The sequence below is a fragment of the Chelonoidis abingdonii genome, chromosome 21 (assembly GCF_003597395.2).
Source record: "Chelonoidis abingdonii isolate Lonesome George chromosome 21, CheloAbing_2.0, whole genome shotgun sequence".
Classification (NCBI taxonomy): domain Eukaryota; kingdom Metazoa; phylum Chordata; order Testudines; family Testudinidae; genus Chelonoidis; species Chelonoidis abingdonii.
Genome location: NC_133789.1, coordinates 6,952,426 through 6,971,295, shown reverse-complemented (window position 1 = coordinate 6,971,295; position 18,870 = coordinate 6,952,426). Strand labels below are relative to the sequence as shown.

General features: G+C 41.3%; 1 protein-coding gene and 1 long non-coding RNA gene across 8 annotated transcripts in view; one reads left to right on the top strand and one right to left on the bottom strand.

Annotated features, from left to right (window-relative positions):
- Window positions 1-9,094: 9,094 nt before the first annotated feature.
- Window positions 9,095-18,869, bottom strand: LOC142045801 (uncharacterized). Its single transcript, XR_012654669.1, has 3 exons — window positions 18,634-18,869; window positions 16,987-17,050; window positions 9,095-9,920 (listed from the first exon to the last, which is right to left on the bottom strand). It is a non-coding gene; the product is annotated as an uncharacterized LOC142045801 (long non-coding RNA).
- SPOP (speckle type BTB/POZ protein) overlaps window positions 18,370-18,870 on the top strand; it is a 32,772-nt gene continuing 32,271 nt past the window's right edge. For 3 of the 7 annotated variants that reach the window (XM_032791500.2, XM_032791498.2, XM_032791499.2), the window contains exon 1: window positions 18,383-18,509. The gene's annotated coding sequence lies outside the window, so the exon portion shown is untranslated. Of the gene's footprint in view, window positions 18,510-18,870 lie in introns of all 7 variants that reach the window. The other 4 variants (XM_032791496.2, XM_032791494.2, XM_032791493.2 and 1 more) reach the window with 3 other exon arrangements.

Here is an 18,870-nt window from a genome sequence, read left to right as displayed (position 1 = left end):
GCTAAGACTCCATACATTTATTCTGGAGCAGTAGCAAAATTGTTCTAGGTTGGCTCTATGTTCTGATAACTGTTTCTTGCATTTGCCCCTTTAAAATTACTGTTGAGATTGGTGCCTGAACTCCTTATGTAAACAATGCCTTATTCCCACATCACTCAGGCTGCAATGTAGTTGTAGGGGTTTGTACTACTAACAAACAGGGTTTACCGTAGGACTGCTTACTTACCCACCTCTGAGCTCAGTACAGCCAGGGTTGACATTCCATCAGACAAACCCAGCATATTTTTAGGATATACAAGAATCAATCTCTTATTAGTAACTGTGAGTCTATGCCTGGCGAACACTGCAATTCAAAGGGAAATTAGTCAGTTTTTACTATATCTTAGCTAGACACCAATTTGTTGTTAGGACAACGAAACATCTTTAAAAACAAAGAAACCTCTTCTGCAAGGATTTAAGCATTACTCTCCCCTGCAGATAGTTTGATTGCTGGTGTTAAATTTATTTAGCTGTTGACTGACTTGTCAGCATTTGTTGAAGGAGAGTCACAGAAGGAAGACCTGTGTCTAAACTCAGCCTTCTTCAGTGTATCTGATTGTCCTGTTATACAGCTGCAAGAAGCTGGAAATGGAAATTGTTTTTAATAAAAGGGTGATTTGGCAGAGGTGCTGACAAATGCATGATTTAGACTGGAAACAAAACAGCAAGTGCAGAACACAGTGAGAGCATCCAGTATCAAGATGACAAGTTAGCAAAGGCCACATCTTCCTCTTCTCTGCCTGTTCTGAGATTCATGTATGAGAGCAAGGGTGGGCAAACTTTTTGCCCCAAGGGCCACATTGGGGTTGGGCAGCTGTATGGAGGACCAGGTAGGGATGGCTGTGCCTCCCTAAACAGCCTGGTCCCTTCCACTTTCCACCCCGACTGCCCCCCTCAGAATCCCCAACCCATCCAACCTCCCCTGCTGCTTGTCCCCTGACTGCTGCCTCCGGGGACCCCCTGGGATCCCATCCCCCCTGCTTCCTGACTGCCCTCCTGATCCCTGCCCCCTGGGACTCCCACTTTCAACCCTCCCTGTTTCCCATCCTCTAATTGCTGTCCCCCCCCGAACCTCCACCCCATCCAACTTCCCCCAGGATACCCTGTTCCATGCCCCCTTACCACCAGTAGTTTGCCCACATCTGTACTAGAGGACTTTTTTTTGGTGGAGAACTAGCAAGTCACAACTAGGGGGCAGTCTCATTTCAAGCATGTCAATATTATATATGAATAAAACAGCACTTTGGTTAATATACTTTTATTTCTAAAGTCTGTGGGCTTACAGCAGAAATACAATTTGGGAATTAAGGTCTTCCTCCATTATTATTCTATTTGTAGAGTCTCTGAACCCCCAAGATGCAATAGTGAAGATGCGTCATTAAGACCAAATACTGATTCTTCACTACATTTCCAGTATGAGAGCTGTTGTGTGTGTGCACGCACACACTTTCATGTTCTCTTGTCATTGTATAAGAAACAAGTGCCTTCATTCACAACAGCTGCCACAGGCCTTGCAGTCATTTTTAAAAGCACATCGAGCAGAATCCTGTTAGGAACATTAAAAAGGTTGCAGAGCAATTTTTAAACTAAGAGATGGGGAAAAGCCAACAATTAAAGAGGAACACATGGATCAGACAGAGATTTCTCTTAGAGGAGAGTCTATTGATAGAGATTCTCTAGGTTATAGTCAGGTGCAGAGGATGGAAGAAGATAAGGTAAGGGCCAGATCAGACGAGAAAACATTCACAAAGAATCGGCCACATTAGAAAAGGGCAGACAAACAAACAGTGAAGTTTTTAAAGTGCTTGTACACAAATGTTAGAAGTCTAAATAATAAGATGGGTGAACTAGAGTGCCTCGTGATAAAGGAGGATATTGATGATGATAGGCATCACAGAAACCTGGTGGACTGTGGACAATCAATGGGACACAATCATTCCAGGGTACAAAATATATCGGAAGGACAGAACAGGTTGTGCAGGGGGGAGGAGGAAGTGGCACTATATGTGAAAGAAAATGTAGAATTAAGTGACGTAGATTCACTTAAGATTTTTACATCTTCCATAGAAACTCTATGGATAGTAATTTAATGCTCTAAGAAGAACATAACATTAGGGATCTCTTATAGACCACCTGACCAGGACAGTGATAGTGATGATGAAATGCTAAGGGAAATTAGAGAGGCTATCAAAATTAAGAACTCAATAATAGTGGGGGATTTTAATTATCCCCATATTGACTGGGAACATGTCCTCAGGACAAAGTGCAGAGATAAAATTTCTTGATACTTTAAATGACTGCTTCTTGGAGCAGCTAGTACGGGAACCCACAAGGGGAGAGGCAACTCTCGGTTTAGTCCTGAGTGGAGCACAAGAGCTGGTCCATGAGGTAACTATAACAGGACCGCTTGGAAATAGTTACTATAATATAACAACATTTAACATCCCTGTGGTGGGAAGAACATCTCAACAGCCCAACACTGTGGCATTTAATTTAAAAAAGGGGAACTATGCAAAAATGAGGGGATTAGTTAAACAAAAGTTAAAAGGTACAGTGACTAAAGTGAAATCCCTGCAAGCTGCATGAATGCTTTTTAAAGACACCACAATTAGAGGCCCAACTTAAATGTATACCTGGAATTAAGAAACACAGTAAAAACTAAAAAAGAGCCACTGTGGCTTAAAAAACATGTAAAAGAAGCAGTGAGATAAAAAGGCATTTTTTAAAAAGTGGAAGTCAAATCCTAGTGAGGTAAATAGAAAGGAGCACAAACACTGCCAAATTAAATGTAAAAATGTAGTAAGAAAAGCCAAGGAGGAGTTTGAAGAACGGCTAGCCAAAAACTCCAAAGATAATAAAATGTTTAAGTACATCAGAAGCAGGAAGCCTGCTAAACAACCAGTGGGGCCCCTGAATCGAGATAGAAAAGGAGTGCTTAGACAATAAAGTCATTGCGGAGAAGCTAAATGGATTCTTTGCTTCAGTCTTGACGGCTGAGGATGTTAGGGAGATTCCCAAACCTGAGCCAGCTTTTGCAGGTGACAAATCTGAGGAATGGTCACAGATTGAAGTGTCACTAGAGGAAGTTTTGGAATTAATTGATAAACTTAACGTAAACAGGTCACCAGGACCAGATGGCATTCACTCAAGAGTTCTAAAAGAACTCAAATGTGAAGTTACGGAACTATTAACTATGGTTTGTAACATGTCCTTTAAATCGGTTCTGTATCCAATGACTGGAAGATAGCTAATGTAATGCCAATATTTAAAAAAGGGCTCTAGAGGTGATCCCGGCAATTACAGACTGGTAAGTCTAACGTCAGTACCAGGCAAATTAGTTGAAAACAATAGTAAAGAATAAAATTGTCAGACACATAGAAGAACATAAATTGTTGGGCAAAAGTCAACATGGTTTCTGTAAAGGGAAATCGTGTCTTACTAATCTATTAGAGTTCTTTGAAGGGGTCAACAAACATGTGGACAAGGGGGATCCAGTGGACATAGTGTACTTAGATTTCCAGAAAGCCTTTTGACAAGGTCCTCACCAAAGGCTCTTATGTAAATTAAGTTGTCATGGGATAAAAGGGAAGGTCCTTTCATGGATTGAGAACTGGTTAAAAGACAGGGAACAAAGGGTAGAAATTAATGGTAAATTCTCAGAATGGAGAGGGTAACTAGTGGTGTTCCCCAAGGGTCAGTCCTAGGACCAATCCTATTCAACTTATTCATAAATGATCTGGAGAAAGGGGTAAAAAGTGAGGTGGCAAAAGTTTGCAGATGATACTAAACTGCTCAAGATAGTTAAGACCAAAGCAGACTGTGAAGAACTTCAAAAAGATCTCACAAAACTAAGTGATTGGGCAACAAAATGGCAAATGAAATTTAATGTGGATAAATGTAAAGTAATGCACACTTGGAAAAAATAACCCCAACTATACATACAATATGATGGGGCTAATTTAGCTACAACAAATCAGGAAAAAGATCTTGGAGTCATCGTGGATAGTTCTCTGAAGATGTCCACGCAGTGTGCAGAGGCAGGTCAAAAAAGCAAACAGGATGTTAGGAATCATTAAAAAGGGGATAGAGATAAGAACTGGAATAAGACGGAAAATATATTATTGCCCTTATATAAATCAGTGGTATGCCCACATTTTGAATACTGCGTACAGATGTGGTCTCCTCATCTCAAAAAAGATATACAGGCACTAGAAAAGGTTCAGAGAAGGGCAACTGAAATGATTAGGCTTTGGAACGGGTCCCATATGAGGAGAGATTAAAGAGGCTAGGACTTTTCAGCTTGGAAAAGAGGAGACTAAGGTAAAGGTATATAAAATCATGAGTGATGTGGAGAAAGTAGATAAGGAAAGGTTATTTACTTATTCCCATAATACAAGAACTAGGGGCCACCAAATGAAATTAATGGGCAGCAGGTTTAAAACAAATAAAAGGAAGTTCTTCACACAGCACACAGTCAACTTGTGGACCACCTTGCCTGAGGAGGTTGTGAAGGTTAGGACTACAACAGCGTTTGAGAGAGACCTGGATAAATTTATGGAGGTTAAGTCCATTAATGGCTATTAGCGAGGATGGGTAAGGAATAGTGTCCCTAGACTTTGTTTGTTTGTCAAAGGGTGGAAATGGATGGCAAGAGAGAGAACACTTGATCATTATCTGTTAGGTTCACTCCCTTTGGGGCACCTAGCATTGGCCACTGTCTGTAGACAGGATACTGGGCTAGATGGACCTTTGGTCTGACCTGGTATGGCTGTTCTTATGTTCTATGAACGTTGTCAGTTCTTGGCAGTTCCTAGGAGATAAGTCATGCACATACACAGAATAAACAGCAAGTTACAGTGCTGTAATGTTTTGTGTGCAAGGTCCTTCTAGGAGGTACTGGTTGATACAGCTAAGAATGGTGAAGTTTTATTTTAAGGCTGACTGAAAAACAGTATCCACAAGGGGAACAGCTTGGCAGCTTTCCTTTTCATCCTTCCCTTCTTTACTCAGGCCCCCTGCAACTCCATCAGCCTTTTGTTTAAATAATTACTGCTGTAAACTCTCTCAAAACAATGTGGTATTGTATGAATATACAGTTCATTAAGGGCACATCTGGCTGTATAGAGTGGATACTTTTTTGGGCACAATACAGCATTAAATAGTCTGACAATTGTTTAATGGATAATGAAGAGATGATTACTTCTTTATTAATTGCTATCTTATAGTTGCCATTTTTCAAAAGTGCTTAGTGATTTGGGGATTTACGCACTTATGCTTGGCATCACATTCAACGAAACAGGAGACTAATCTCTTTTTAAAAATAATAATAATAATAATGATTTTGAGTTCCCAATTTATATGGACCTGATTTTCAGAAAGTACTGAGCACCTGAATTCTGAAAATCAGGACCCTTTTAAAGTGTCTCAAGTTGAGCACCCAAAACTCATTAGTCGCATAAAAAAAATCTAATCCTTACATTTATAGTGAGATGGGGTCAAAACTAGTAGTGACCAAGTCCAACACAAAGACAATGATCCTTTCAGGGGCTCTGCAGTAGGTGAAAGAGAATGCTAGTGAGTCCTTGGAGATAAAAGGAAATATGTTTACGCACTTATAACATCTGTTAGCCATTTGGTAGCCAAACATCATACTGGTTTTAGTTAACTGGCAGAGTTCCTTCTCTGCATCCCACCTCCATCATGTGTGTATACAAACTACAGCAGCTGGGACTAAAATCAGGCCATTTGTGGTCCACAGGAGCAGTTTCAACCCACTGAGGCTCCCACTGGTTCAATCCAAGCTCAGCCTATTCTCTGCTAAAATTGTTCTTTCCATGGCAGAACTCTCATCCTGTCCCTATTCCATTAATCTTTTGTTCCCAAGAGATTGACCCTTTAACCCTTTCTCTTTTAAGTGACTTCTTATATTTACAACCCCAGTTGTGGACTAGAACCCCATTGTGCTAGGCCATATATGAACGCAACAAAAAGGAAGTCTTGCCCCCAAAAGCTTACAATCTTGCAGCTGTGCCATCTGTAAACAAGGTCTATGTTAGGTATTTAGGATGAGGGACTGCTGTTGTCACCAGTTACCTAACCCTCTAGTAACAGTAGAGTGTGCACTCAGCTGTGCACTCACTGCTTCTATTCCTGACAGTTCCAATACATCACACTCATTCCATTTTTCTTTTTATCTTCTGAATTTCACTGGTGTTTATTTCAGAGCCCTTCCCACCTCCAGAGCTGGCAAAATTCTATACCTTTAAGAAGAGCAGCAGTGAAAGAAAGAAAAACACATTTGCACACAATACAGAGAGTGCAGAGAATGGAATGGTCTCTAATTTACCAAATTTCTTTTGCATATACTGCAAAGCAAAGCAGCTGAATTAAGTGGTTGTGAGATGCCTAAAAAAAATCTGGTTTGATTTTTTTAATGGAAGTTTTTCCTAGCTGAAGATCAGGTTAGCTTTTCAGCTACCCAGTGGCTTGAGAGTTAAACAAATTAAGTTATGTGTTGGTTCCCATTGTTTTATCAAAAGGCTTCCTCACCACCGTTCTACTGGGATACTAGATGGAACTCCCTTTGGACTCTCTCTGTGTTGACACTTAAGAGTGATGTGATGCAAAGTACTTCCTCCTCAGAAGGTGTAAATGAACTGCTGATCCAAGAAATATGAGACTGGGAACTGCTACCAGATGTAGTTATCCCATATGGCTCTGCAGAACAGTAGAGTATTTTTGAAGAATTCCTATTTATTTCCACAAAATAAAGGATGCAGATGAGATCTTTAAAACAGCATGCAAAGGAAAGATATAAAGCAAAAGACCCAACAGTTCCCAGGGAAGGCAAGATTGAGAGTCCAACTTCAAACTGGAATCAGTATTCCTGGCGATAGGGAGTACTGAGCATCTCGCAGCAGCAACTGGGATGGGGATATATGCTTGAAACAGGTACATTCAAATGGAACAGTTTTGTGCCTGGATTTATAGTATGCAAACTAATAAATAGATGATTCAAACAAGAAATAACAAGGCAAGAGATGCATTTAAAATAGGCATGACAGAAATAAGTACACCACACAGATTGTCACAGATGAGATATTAAAAGTTATAAATATTTTAAAGAAAAGTGAGATCAATCTGTATTAAACCTCTCATAATTAAGAAAATAAACATCCTTTTCCTGTTTTCTCCATTTTGTCTGTGATGTTCGTCTCTTCACTTTAAGAGTATAGCTGCGTGTATGAAACCCTTTAGTCTTTTTATTCTTCTCATTCTATTTTAGGTATTTATACATGAATAATGTGTTTCCATAGAGATTTGCCAGGCATTGTACTTGGTTCAGAGTGGTCATTTAAAAAACAAACTCAGAGTATGTTTTCCACATGCAATGTAAATAAATATACATAATTTAATATCAACTTGTGGTAATCTAGCCGTCCAGTCCCAGACCTGAACTTTAGCGTCCACAATCTGGTCCTGTCCCAAACCTGGACTTTTGCGTCCAAAAGTCTGGGGGCTTACCTGAAACTCCCCCAAGCTCACTACCAGCTTGGGTATTTGGGCTGCCACCAGGTCAGGTAGGTAAATTTACTTAGGGGCACCCTGACTCCCCCTTCCTCTCTCATGGGTGTCCCAACTCCCTGGTGGGACCTCATCCAGATCCAAAGTCCCTTGATGCTAAAAGGCAGGGGGAAAAATCCTTCTCCCCTCCATTCCGCTCTTGCACAGAACCGTTTTCTCTACTTCCCAAGCGATAGCGTTTCTTACCCTCAGGAAATTGAGATTGCAAAATGCCACCTATATATAGCTTGGCTTCCTTCCCCCGTGTCATGACTCTCATAGCAGCGGTACTAGGAATAAAAACTCAACCACAAGAGAACAGAGAGATATCTTCGTTCTCTTTCACTCCGATCTGCTCTTTCTCCTGACCCAAATGGAATAGCCACAGGCCTGCTTTTCCCTTATGCCTCCCCTAGGGAAAGACGATATCACAAGGTTTAAAATTAGAAACTTTATAGATAAAAAAGAAGAAAATATAAACAATCATCTTGCATTAAGAAACTCAATACAGGCTCTTGCATTATAGAAAATATAAAGAAACAGTCTGATTTAAAGATGCCCAATTAACCAGCACAACAAATTAACATACAGGTAATATACACCCAACGACCATCAAAGTGACTATCTTTCGCGTTCCTGGGTACTTACAGATGTTTAGAAGAGTATTGAGACGAGAATTACGAAGAAAGTACTGTATTTCTTCATAGCTAGAAAACAAACAATAAGAATCCGAGTATACAAATTCCCGCCCCTGACTTTAAACAATCCAGTTCTCTGATTGGTCCCCTGGTCAGGTGTTTGGTTACCCTTTCCAGGTAAAAGAAACTTAACCCTTACCTTACCTATCTAGTTATGACACAACTTACCTATGCAGGGGAAAACATATCTATTATTATTTCTTGTTTTCCCTGAGTGCCAAGGAGTCTTAGTCATAGATCAGAACCCAATAGTGCTAAGCACTGTACAAAACACAGTGTCTCACATTAGATACATCACAGGGACAGTTCTGCCAGTACTACTGATAATGAGCTCTGTCCAACCACATTTTAGTAGGAGGCATTCCATCACTGGAGAGTGGTGCCTAGAGAAATGTGTTGGTTAGCTAAGGGGGCAAGGTCTGAAGATAGGCTGAGAGAAGATTTCCATAAGTAAGTGTACTGATGACTTTATATAAACAGTCACAGTAAAAAGTTTTGGAGACTACAAAGAAAGGCTTTTGTATGGAGACAAGGTGTGAAGTCTTCCTTGAAACCCCAACTGCAAACTTCATTTTGTGTTTTCTCCTTTAAACCATCCCCACAGAGGAGCAGGACTCTTTGATGGGGGCTTGCCTCAGCCTTGGAGTAGGGGTCAGACTGTGGCAGCATCAATTGACAGCAAAAAGCAATCCTATGAAGGACTAACTTCCATCAAAGTTAGCCATTTGACAGCAATGCACTTTTGCTTTCTCCTCTCACCTGCACTCCCAAAAGCTGAGTTCATTACCTTCCAGAGATGAGAAGAGATAGATTGGGACTTGAATTTGTATGATTTTACAGCCTTATCACATAACATTAATCTAAGAATTTTTAAAGCTTTTCTTAGATTTCCACTGAACACAATGTATTGTTTCCCAGGTAATGCCCTCTCTTCCTTGCTCCTTATTAGCTGTGAGGAGTTCTGCAACATGTTGCCATTTTAAAAAGAATTTGATGGTTCCTGCTCAGGTTTAGCGGCTGCTGCTGTTTAATTGCTCTTCGGTGGCTTATGTGAATCGAGCTGGCAAGTTTCTCTTCAGTTCCTAGTGAACAAATATAGTCATATATGCAAGCACCCTAATAAGCTATAAGCTGTCACTTACTGTATGTTTCTACAGTGCCTGCTACCATAGGCCTCAACCCTGGTTGAGGCTTCTAGGCTCTACCACAATATAAATGTAAAATAATTGGCACTAATTAACCCTTCCTATCCATCTCAGAAGAATAAACATCCCTAGAGGCTATCTCCTTAGGGCAGGAATGAAACATATAGGTAGGGCAATAGGATCCTTGCACTATTGCTTTCTCAGCTGTACCTGCTTAGAGGGTTTTATTCTCAAAAGACTATTACTAGGTAAATTTTACATGCCAACCAGACTGCATGGGCCATCCCTACAGAGCAACTGAACATGCTTCATCCTGAGCCTGCAGGGTCTGAGCAAGACTTTCCCTGAAATTGTATCTTCCAGCAGCTGAAGGCCCACTGTAGTGCCAAGCATTGAAATTGACAGCAGTGTTCCTTTTCTCTGTGTTCTCCTGTGCTGGCAACCAGGAAGCGTGGAGAAGGAGGTGACAACTACACTGGAATGCAGAGAAGCGAGGAAGGAAGGAAGAGGTGGAATGCCACAGTATGGGTAGGACAGGAGGAGGGAAGAGGATGCAGTGGGGGCTGGAGTTTGGCTAGCAGCAGAGAGGGATGAACACAGGCTAGGGGAACAACAGCCTTTAATCACTAAAGCATGCTTCCCCTACAGAACCTGGAATTGAGTCTGAGGGTCCTTAGTCTCTACATTCCTCTGATGTCAGCAAATACCTGTGAAGCCCATCAGCAAAATCTCTCTCATCTTCTAATGACTGGTGCACCTGACCTGGGAGATAACAACCTAATACAGCTACCATTTAGTCCATTAGCACAAACAGCAGAAGTCTGAGCTGTGAATCTAAAGGTCTAAACCCTACTGATGACCCAAACTGGTGAATATAGTTTCACATGATAGAATTTCTGTTTTTTTTTTTCCAGTTTGTTACTTTTTTTAAATTAGGAAACTACATTAGAAACATGACATTAAAAGAACATTAAGGTTGTGAAGTCAAGCGCTCAAATGTTAGGAAATTTCAGAAATAAGGTTCCCTGTGAAAACTTAATTCAGCCTCCTTATATACAATATGTATATGCACATTATGATAGTCTTTCATTACATGACCCCATACTATTTTTTCCAATAAGACCCCTTCCTCATTTGGTACACAGGATAGAGGTTCATCACAGAATGAATCAGGATTCTGTGGTCAGTGCGGCTGTTGTATGAATAAGGCAGGGAAGAAAGAGGACAGGCTCATAGTTAAGGAACTCAAATGTCACCCTAGAGAACTGTATTCTATCCCTGCCTGTGCCACCGGGTTCCTATGAGATGCTGGGCAAATCACTTAAACCAAAATTGTCACAGGTGACCACTAACTGTGGATACCCATAAAATGAGGAACACAATGTGATACACCTGGTCTAGAGTTGCAAAAATTCTAAATGCTCACAACTGCAACTGGAATCAATTGGAGCCATGTTTTGAACAAAAAGTACTATGGAAATATTAAGTCCTCTGCAAAATAAGGCCCTAGATGTTTCAGGCTGGCTACCCAATATTAGCGTACACATTTAACAGTTTTTGGCCTTAATCTCTCTTGTGCTTCAGTTTCCCAGCTGTCAGTTGGGAATAGTACTATTACCTAATCTCAAATGAGTAGATAAACTCATTAATGTTTGTGAAGCATTCAGCTACTATGGCCTGAGCACCAAGCAAATACCATGAAGAAATTATTATTTTTTTATCCAGTGAAAAGTATGCATGGTGTGTGTTAAATAAAGCCTACAGGCACACATTCAATGTGGAGGATAAAAAGAAATATTAAATAGCTGCCCATTCATTGAAAGAGACATGGTATCTGTGGGGGAAAAAAAATACCATGTGATCATGTAATTAAAGATTAAAGTGTATATGTGCATCGGGGCCAAATTGAAGTTGCCTGGCAAAATTTAATTCTGGCATTTCCTATCTTTGGAGTGTTTGACTTTGCAACCTTAACATTCTTTTAACATAATTATTTTGGATATCATAGCATGTCATTTAACCTCTCAAGTTCTCAATTAATGAATAGCATTCTGTCCTGCACAGAGGTATTCTTTCCTTAAGGTACATTTGATAAAGGCAATAAACCATAACTAAACACCTGAATGTTATATTGCCACCTTTTGATTACAACAACTCAATGCCATTCCAGACCTATTATAAAACATTGTTCTTGAGGAAGCCAAAACAAGCAAAAGCAACTGATAAGCTGAACACGGGTGAAAAAAATCATATAGAGTCCTCTTAAAATGCTTTAAGATGGATGCTGCAATTTATAATGCTCATTATAATTTTTACAAGAATAAGTGTAAATTAATAATATGAACTTTCATTGTTTTATTCGCAGTTAAAGGGTGTACATTTACATACATGAAGTTTTCTCCATTAGTGAAAAAGAAAGTGGAACCTAATTAAGTTGTGCTCCCTGCATAGCTTTGTACCTTGACACCATTACTTTAGGAGTCTAAAACCAAACAGAGTAGGTTTTGGAAACCTTGCCTTCTTTTCATCCTGTTCTCTTTTATCCCTTTTTTAGTCCTGTTCTCTTTCCCTGCAAGGTGACTAGTCAGATTTCATCTTTCTTTTCCCTTAGTTCTCTCCACTCTTTCCTCCTCCTCAACCTAGATGAAATTTTAAATAATCATTACTCCTTTCCTAGATCCTCTCTCTTCATTGTTCCCTACTCCCTTCTCATCTCATTCTTCATTGTTTCTTCTCTTACTCTCTTCTGTAGCTTGTCCTTTTTTAATCCTGATTAATGGCTCTCTGTTTAAACCCCCTTTCTCTTTTTGTTCATTCAGGTCTTCCTACCTCCTGTTACACTGGCTAAATCATTCTCTATTTCCAAGTCCTTTGTCCAGTTATCCTTCTCTACCTGCAGAGGGGGAAAAAGCAGTGATAAAAACCCTTCAGATTCTTCCCTACCCAGTTCCACTTCTCCACTGAAATCAATTGCTGTGATAACATTGAAGGTTTTAATGAATACAGGATCAAAAGCATCTTAAAGAAAACCAGCCGCTGAAAACAAGAGCCAGGCTCATCAGGGAAGACAGGAGACGCTTCTAACAAGAAACAAAGCACTGACTCAAAGACATCAGGGAGTCATTTCCTCATAAAGGCACATTTAAAAGTATGATTTCCTTCACTAAGAAATTAACTTTGATACTTTTCCAATAGGTGTAAAAATAGAACCATACACCAACTGCCTGCAATTAAAATCTCAAAATCAGATTTTTCTCTAAAGGAGACTAGTGCAGTCTAACAAGATTAGCCCTCTCACAAATAAGGCTGCAGGTTCAAAACTTAGCACTAATGCAGTGGTTTGAGTATCCTCTGGTGTTCTGCGGCTAGGAAGGTGAATCCTGACAAGCAGTGGTGCACTCAGATCTGAGCATCCCTGTACAAAAATCACACGCCAATATTGCACACTGACCTAAGAGAATGACTCTCGGCAGTAGTGTTTGTGTCTCATATCAGACAGACTAGGAATCCTTTTGGTTTGTGTTTTAAATGCATCTTTTGCACCTGAGGCATAAGCAGTTCTGTTTATTGCAAAGTAAGCTGCTGCAGTCCACCCCATACTGTAATATTTTGTCATTATATAATGCTTTTAATCAGATAATTTCAAAGCACTTTAGAATCAGTTAATAAGTCACAACGATCTTGTGAGATAGGTAAACTAAAACAGGAAAAGTTACATGATTTGCTCAAAGTCAGAGAGCAAGTTGGTAGAAGACCTGAGAGTAAAACCTAGGAATTGTGGCTCCCGGACTCGTGCTCGAACATTAAAATAATGCTGACCATCTCTTCTCACATATAAACCCTCACAACCTCTTCTTCCTACATCTAGAGTCCCAGATGAATATCACCCAAGAAATGTAATCTAGTGGTCTGTGCACGGGACTAAGTGCAAGAAACTCCTAACTTCTAAAGTAATCCTGAGTCTGCTAATGACTTGCTGAGAGGCCTTGAGTAAGTTTCTGAATCTGTCAGTTGTTCAACTTTAAAAGAAGGATAATAATATTTAACTTCCTGCCTCATGGGCCACTGAGGATTAGTTAATATTTATACAGCATTCTGAAAATACAGGTGCTAATTACTATCCAGCTTCCCATGAAGAAAATGTTGGAATACACGAGCCCTTCTATTTCACTATCAACTATTCTCTTATGAATTTAATTCAGAGGAAAGAGGGCTATGGAAGAAAGATTCCAGCAGTTTCCTTTCCTTTGAAAATCTAGTCTACAAAAGCTACAGGCTTGCTTGATACAACCAGAATCTCAGCAGCTCTATGTTATATCGCAGATTGTGCAGACACTTGCCACATCTTGGTGCATTCAACAAGTGCACTAAAGCTAATTACTTATCTTGCCCAAAATTGTATGATGTAAGCTTTATCTAGGGGTAAGGAAGGATCCCGCATTTCCAGGAGGATGGAGTGGGCAGCCTAATGGATCTTATGTGGGGAGGGATAGCTCAGAGGTTTGAACACTGGCCTGCTAAACCCAGGGTTGTGAGCTCAATCCTTGAGGGGGCCACTTTGGAATCTGCAGCAAAAACCTGTTAGGGACAGTACTTGATCTTGCTGTGAAGGCAGGGGACTGGACTCAATGACCTTCCAGTTCTACAGAAACAATTTTTTTTTTTTTTTTAAGAGTCTGTGTTCCTATTACCAAAATTTCATGGTTAAACCACACAACACCAGTAATATCAAGATTCATTTTTAAAACCTTTGCTTTAAAAAACAATAACTGTATGCTCAGAGCAAGGAATGAGCCCATTATTGCTCATGAATACACTGAAGCATTCCTTTGGGATTACATTTGGAAAATGAGTTGTGCAGATTTCCCCCGACCTAAGGAGAAGTGAATGAAATAACTTCCATTGTGTGTTTGACTGTTGCATAGATAAAAGCCTCATTAAGTCTCTCCAGTGATTGGAGATAGGTTTTGTTTGGTTTTGTAACAAAGATAGCAAATAGAGGAAAAAATTAAATAACTGTTTTCATACCCTCCTGATCATCAGGAGTCTATATGAGTTTTTAATTAGTACTGCATTTTCAATAAGTTTGTATCTGTACGTGTTACTGATTCTTTCCTGGATAACACTGAGATAATTATAAGAATCCAGTTTTTCAGTCTCTCACAAAAGGGATGGCGGATATATTTAATCATGATGTAGAAACACTGGCAGCTTTCTCTGAGCCCAGCCTCCCTCTAATTACATTTCTACATTTTAGTGAACTGAAAGGGAAAAATATAGGAACTCAACAATTAAAACAAAAGAGGAAGTGAATATTAAAAAGCAGCAGCTGTTTAAGATTCTTATACACAACTGTTTCAAGGACATCAGTTTAACCAGCATCACATCAAACCAAACATCTATGTACACAAAGGCTATAGAAAGAGCACCTCCAAAGTCATATATACATTAGAATTTGCTGCATCTTTTCATGCAGAAAAAAAACAAACCATCTGTTTCATATCATTCAGATGATCACTGGGAATTTGTACCCCACACTTGTGCACTGGAGGGTTCAGTACTCCCACATGCACACTAGCATCAAAACTCACATCAGTGCATCACTTTTCAAATTCTCAAGCTCTGAGCAGTTACCTCCAGCTGGGAACTCTCCAGCACTCTCACTAGTGTCCTCTTTTCTATATGTGCATGTTTACTTTCACATGCACAGCTACAACAGAGGGCAGGATTGACCTAAGTTAATATTTCATGTGAACGATAGAGGGAATTTAATCTTTTTCATGATTCAACTGGATTTAAATATCCAATTATAAAAAATTGGAATTTCAAACTTGTTTGACCACGAAAAATCCATGTTTCCCAACATTTCCTGAGCTACATAAAAAGGAATATCTATTTAAATGACATGGATAACATTGAAAGTGTGAGAAATCCATCTATGCTGGATCCAAATGCAGTTGCTCGATTAGCCAATTGAAAGGAACATCTCCATTAGCTTCCAGGAGACGTGAAAGAGGCAAGCTTTTGAGCTTCCACAGAGCTCTTCTTTAGCTCTGTAAGCCTGAAAGCTTGTCTCTTTCACCATCAAAAGTTGGTCTAATAAAAGATATTACCTCATTCATCTTGTTTCTCTAATATCTTGAGACCGACATGGCTATACCAACACTGCAAGCAATTCACTAGAAGTAGTATTTTAGTCTTTCAGTGCTCCCACTACAAGAAATTAAGGTCATCACTAGAGACTCAGCATTTCTGGGCACATTTGGAACAAAAGTCAGGTATCAGTCCATTGCAAGATGCAGATGATAAAACTGTATTCACTGCTATTGTTATTCAAGCTACCTAGCTGAAAGTTAGCTCTGTTCTACACATGCTGCCATCACACTTTCAATGGAAGCGTAGACATACCCTATAATTAAATCTCATGCATCAGCCAGTTATCTGCAGGAATCAGAAAGGAATTTCCCCCCCACACACACACTACTCACTTGGCCAAATGTATTCTCGGTCCCCCCTTCCCCCCCTCCTCTGATGCACCTGATATTGACTACGGCTGGGGACAAGACACCAGATGAGGTGGACCAGTGCTCTTTGGTGATACACAGAATCCTCTCTCTTAGATGCCTGACAGATGTGTCTTGGTCACATACTCAGGGTTATACTGATTGCCAGATTTAGTGTTTGTAAGGAATCTTCCCCCAGAGAAAATGGACAGGGACCTTGGGGGAGGGAGTTTGACTTCCTCGGAAGCCTGGGCTATTGTTTACCTGCTAGGATCATTTGAACACATTTCACTTTATTCTCTACCTCTGCAGGGTCGTTGGGCATTGGTGGTAGTTTCATCTCTCCTGTTCTCTGCATGGGGCACAGAACAGTTTAGTCTCTTGAGAACTGAAATGCTTTGGTCTAATTAAAGTCATCGGGCTCAATACAGGGGTATTTGGATGATATTTAATGACCTATGATATGCAGAAAGTTAGATTAGATAATCTTATGGTTCTTTCTGGCCTTAAGCTCTAAGAAACTCAGCAGTCTTTATTGAGCATGTAGAAGATGGGGAAAAGGGAAGGATTACACTTAAGAAAACAGTTCATGGGAGAAAAGTAAATATGTCATTTTCACAAGTTTTGAATGCTAATTGCAATCCCATGCCATCCAGAATGCAGTTTTATGGCCATTTCTTCATAACAAGCAGCATGATCTGCTGCTTTGTCACCTTGGGCAGCAGCTTGTGAAATATGAAAAACAAACAGGGTCCAAGGACTGATGATTACTTGGATGAGACCTTTGCAAGGAAAGGAAAGCCCAGCAGGAAATAATAGCGTAGGTGACACTCTTCTGAGTTAGTACTGGACGTCCTAGCATGGTGCATGTGGTGTTGGTGATATCATCTTTCAGCTAAGATAAAATACCAGTGCTCTGATCATTTCTGTTTAATACAGAGCTGAAGTACTTTTAATGATGACAAGCATGTTAGCCATGCAACATATTTTATGGAATTACCTAATTATGCTTACAGTTTTAATCGGAAACTGTATGACTTATTGTTACTTCCAATCCATTTAGTCTCTGATAAGCACCTGCTGTGTTCCAGTGCAAAAGTACCTGCATTTCAGTGATACAATGAACAATCCCTATTTAGAATAATCAAAAATGATAACTTACAATATTGTAGACTCTGTCTTAGCTGGCCTTCAGCTTTCATCTAGCTGTTCTCTCCATTCACTGAGAAGTGGAATTTTTAAAACAAAGTCAGATACAGAACTACATGATTCAGAGAACTGGACTTTAGGATTCCAGTTCAAATCAAGCCTGGGTTGGTAACTGGAAGCCTTCCTTCTCCTTGCACAATGTGTCCCATCAAAAGCTTCCCTGCTTCTTTCCCTCATTTGACACTACAACAGATTTCAAGCTGCACTGTAACAACTTATGAATACTCTACACTGGGGTTGTTTTCATTATGACTATATTAGTTTACAATAACAGGAGATTGTCTTAAAAAAATAACCACACAGGCAGGAAGAAAAAGAATGGCTCAAGATAAGCTACCTCTCTGCAAATGCTTGAGTTGTTAAGGAAGGATAACAGAACTATTAGCTTTGATGGTTCTGATGCCTCTCTATCTAAACTACAAAACCGGTGTGGACCAACTCAAGAAAAGGCAAAAGATTTAAAGTACTGGGGCTGGTTTATAAAGGACCACCACCTGAAGAGGAGGAGGATAATCGTTCGGAGGGAGACACACGGACCTGCTGGGGGTGGCTGAAGAAGTCAGGCCTGCCCACGTTAGGGGCCAGAGACAGGGATGTCTTTAGGGAAGAGCGATAGGCAGCTAAGAGTGTTGTTTTAAAATCCTTCTCTCCAGAGGTCTTGTTCCTGCTGCTCCAGCGAACGCCACTTGGCCATCTGGTCACCGTAGCCCACTGGGCAGACTCCTAAAGGGAAGAACCACCAGCACCCGAGGTCACTAGGCCCTGCTTCGCAGGCCAGGTCGATAGGCAGGGTACTACAGATCAAAGGCTGCGAACACGGGGAAACTCCCCCTAGCTTAGCTGGTCACCTGAGAGGGGGCACAGGTGCCACTAGCCCTGTAACCATGCAGCCTCCCTTCTCCCCAAGAGCCACACCCCCAAGTGTCTGATACCCCACACGACGCCCCCAAACAGCGCCTCACCCCAGCAGCCACCCTGCTCCTCCCCCCAACGGCTCCCTGTTCCTCACACACAGACCCCCGCTCTCAGCCCTCCCACGGGCCCACCTTTCCCGCCTCGGGGCCCGGAGGGGAGGGGCTGTCTACTCCCATGCACGCGCGCCGCGTTCTCCTCGCTCACCCTCACCTCAGCGCGTGAGCCTCGGCCTCTGCCGCTTCGCTCGACGCCCTTCCCGCCTCCCTGCACGCCGCGCATGCTCAGTGCGTCCCTCTCCACACACACACACACCCCCTCTCCCCGAGCGTGGCGTCGTGGCGCTGGGGGACGGCGTCGCGGCGAGGCCCGGATGTGTCGGTTTGGGGCAGTATGAGGAGGCCACAAGGGGACAGCAACAACCAGCGGTGTAATCTCAGGTGAGGGGAGGGGAAACCGGATGGCGGAGTGGGACGAGACCCGAGGATCTCCACGGGGAGGTGTTGGTGGCACCACACCCCCCTCCGAGAGTCGCATGTAGGGCAGCCCCAAGCAGGGACTCACCAGCTGGCTGGGAGTAAGAGATCCGCACCGAACTGCCTCTCTTTCTCTACTGGCTGTTCAAATGGCATTGCGACAACGGCAGCCGCTGCTAAATAGTGAGCCATCATAGTTTATGGGAACCGAAGAAGAACAGCGCATGTGCCGCAGCGCTGCCAAATTATGAGCTAACGAGAGACGAAACATGAGGGAGGGGCGGACGCATTTGTTGGGAGGAGTGGGCGCATGCGCGCGCAGCTC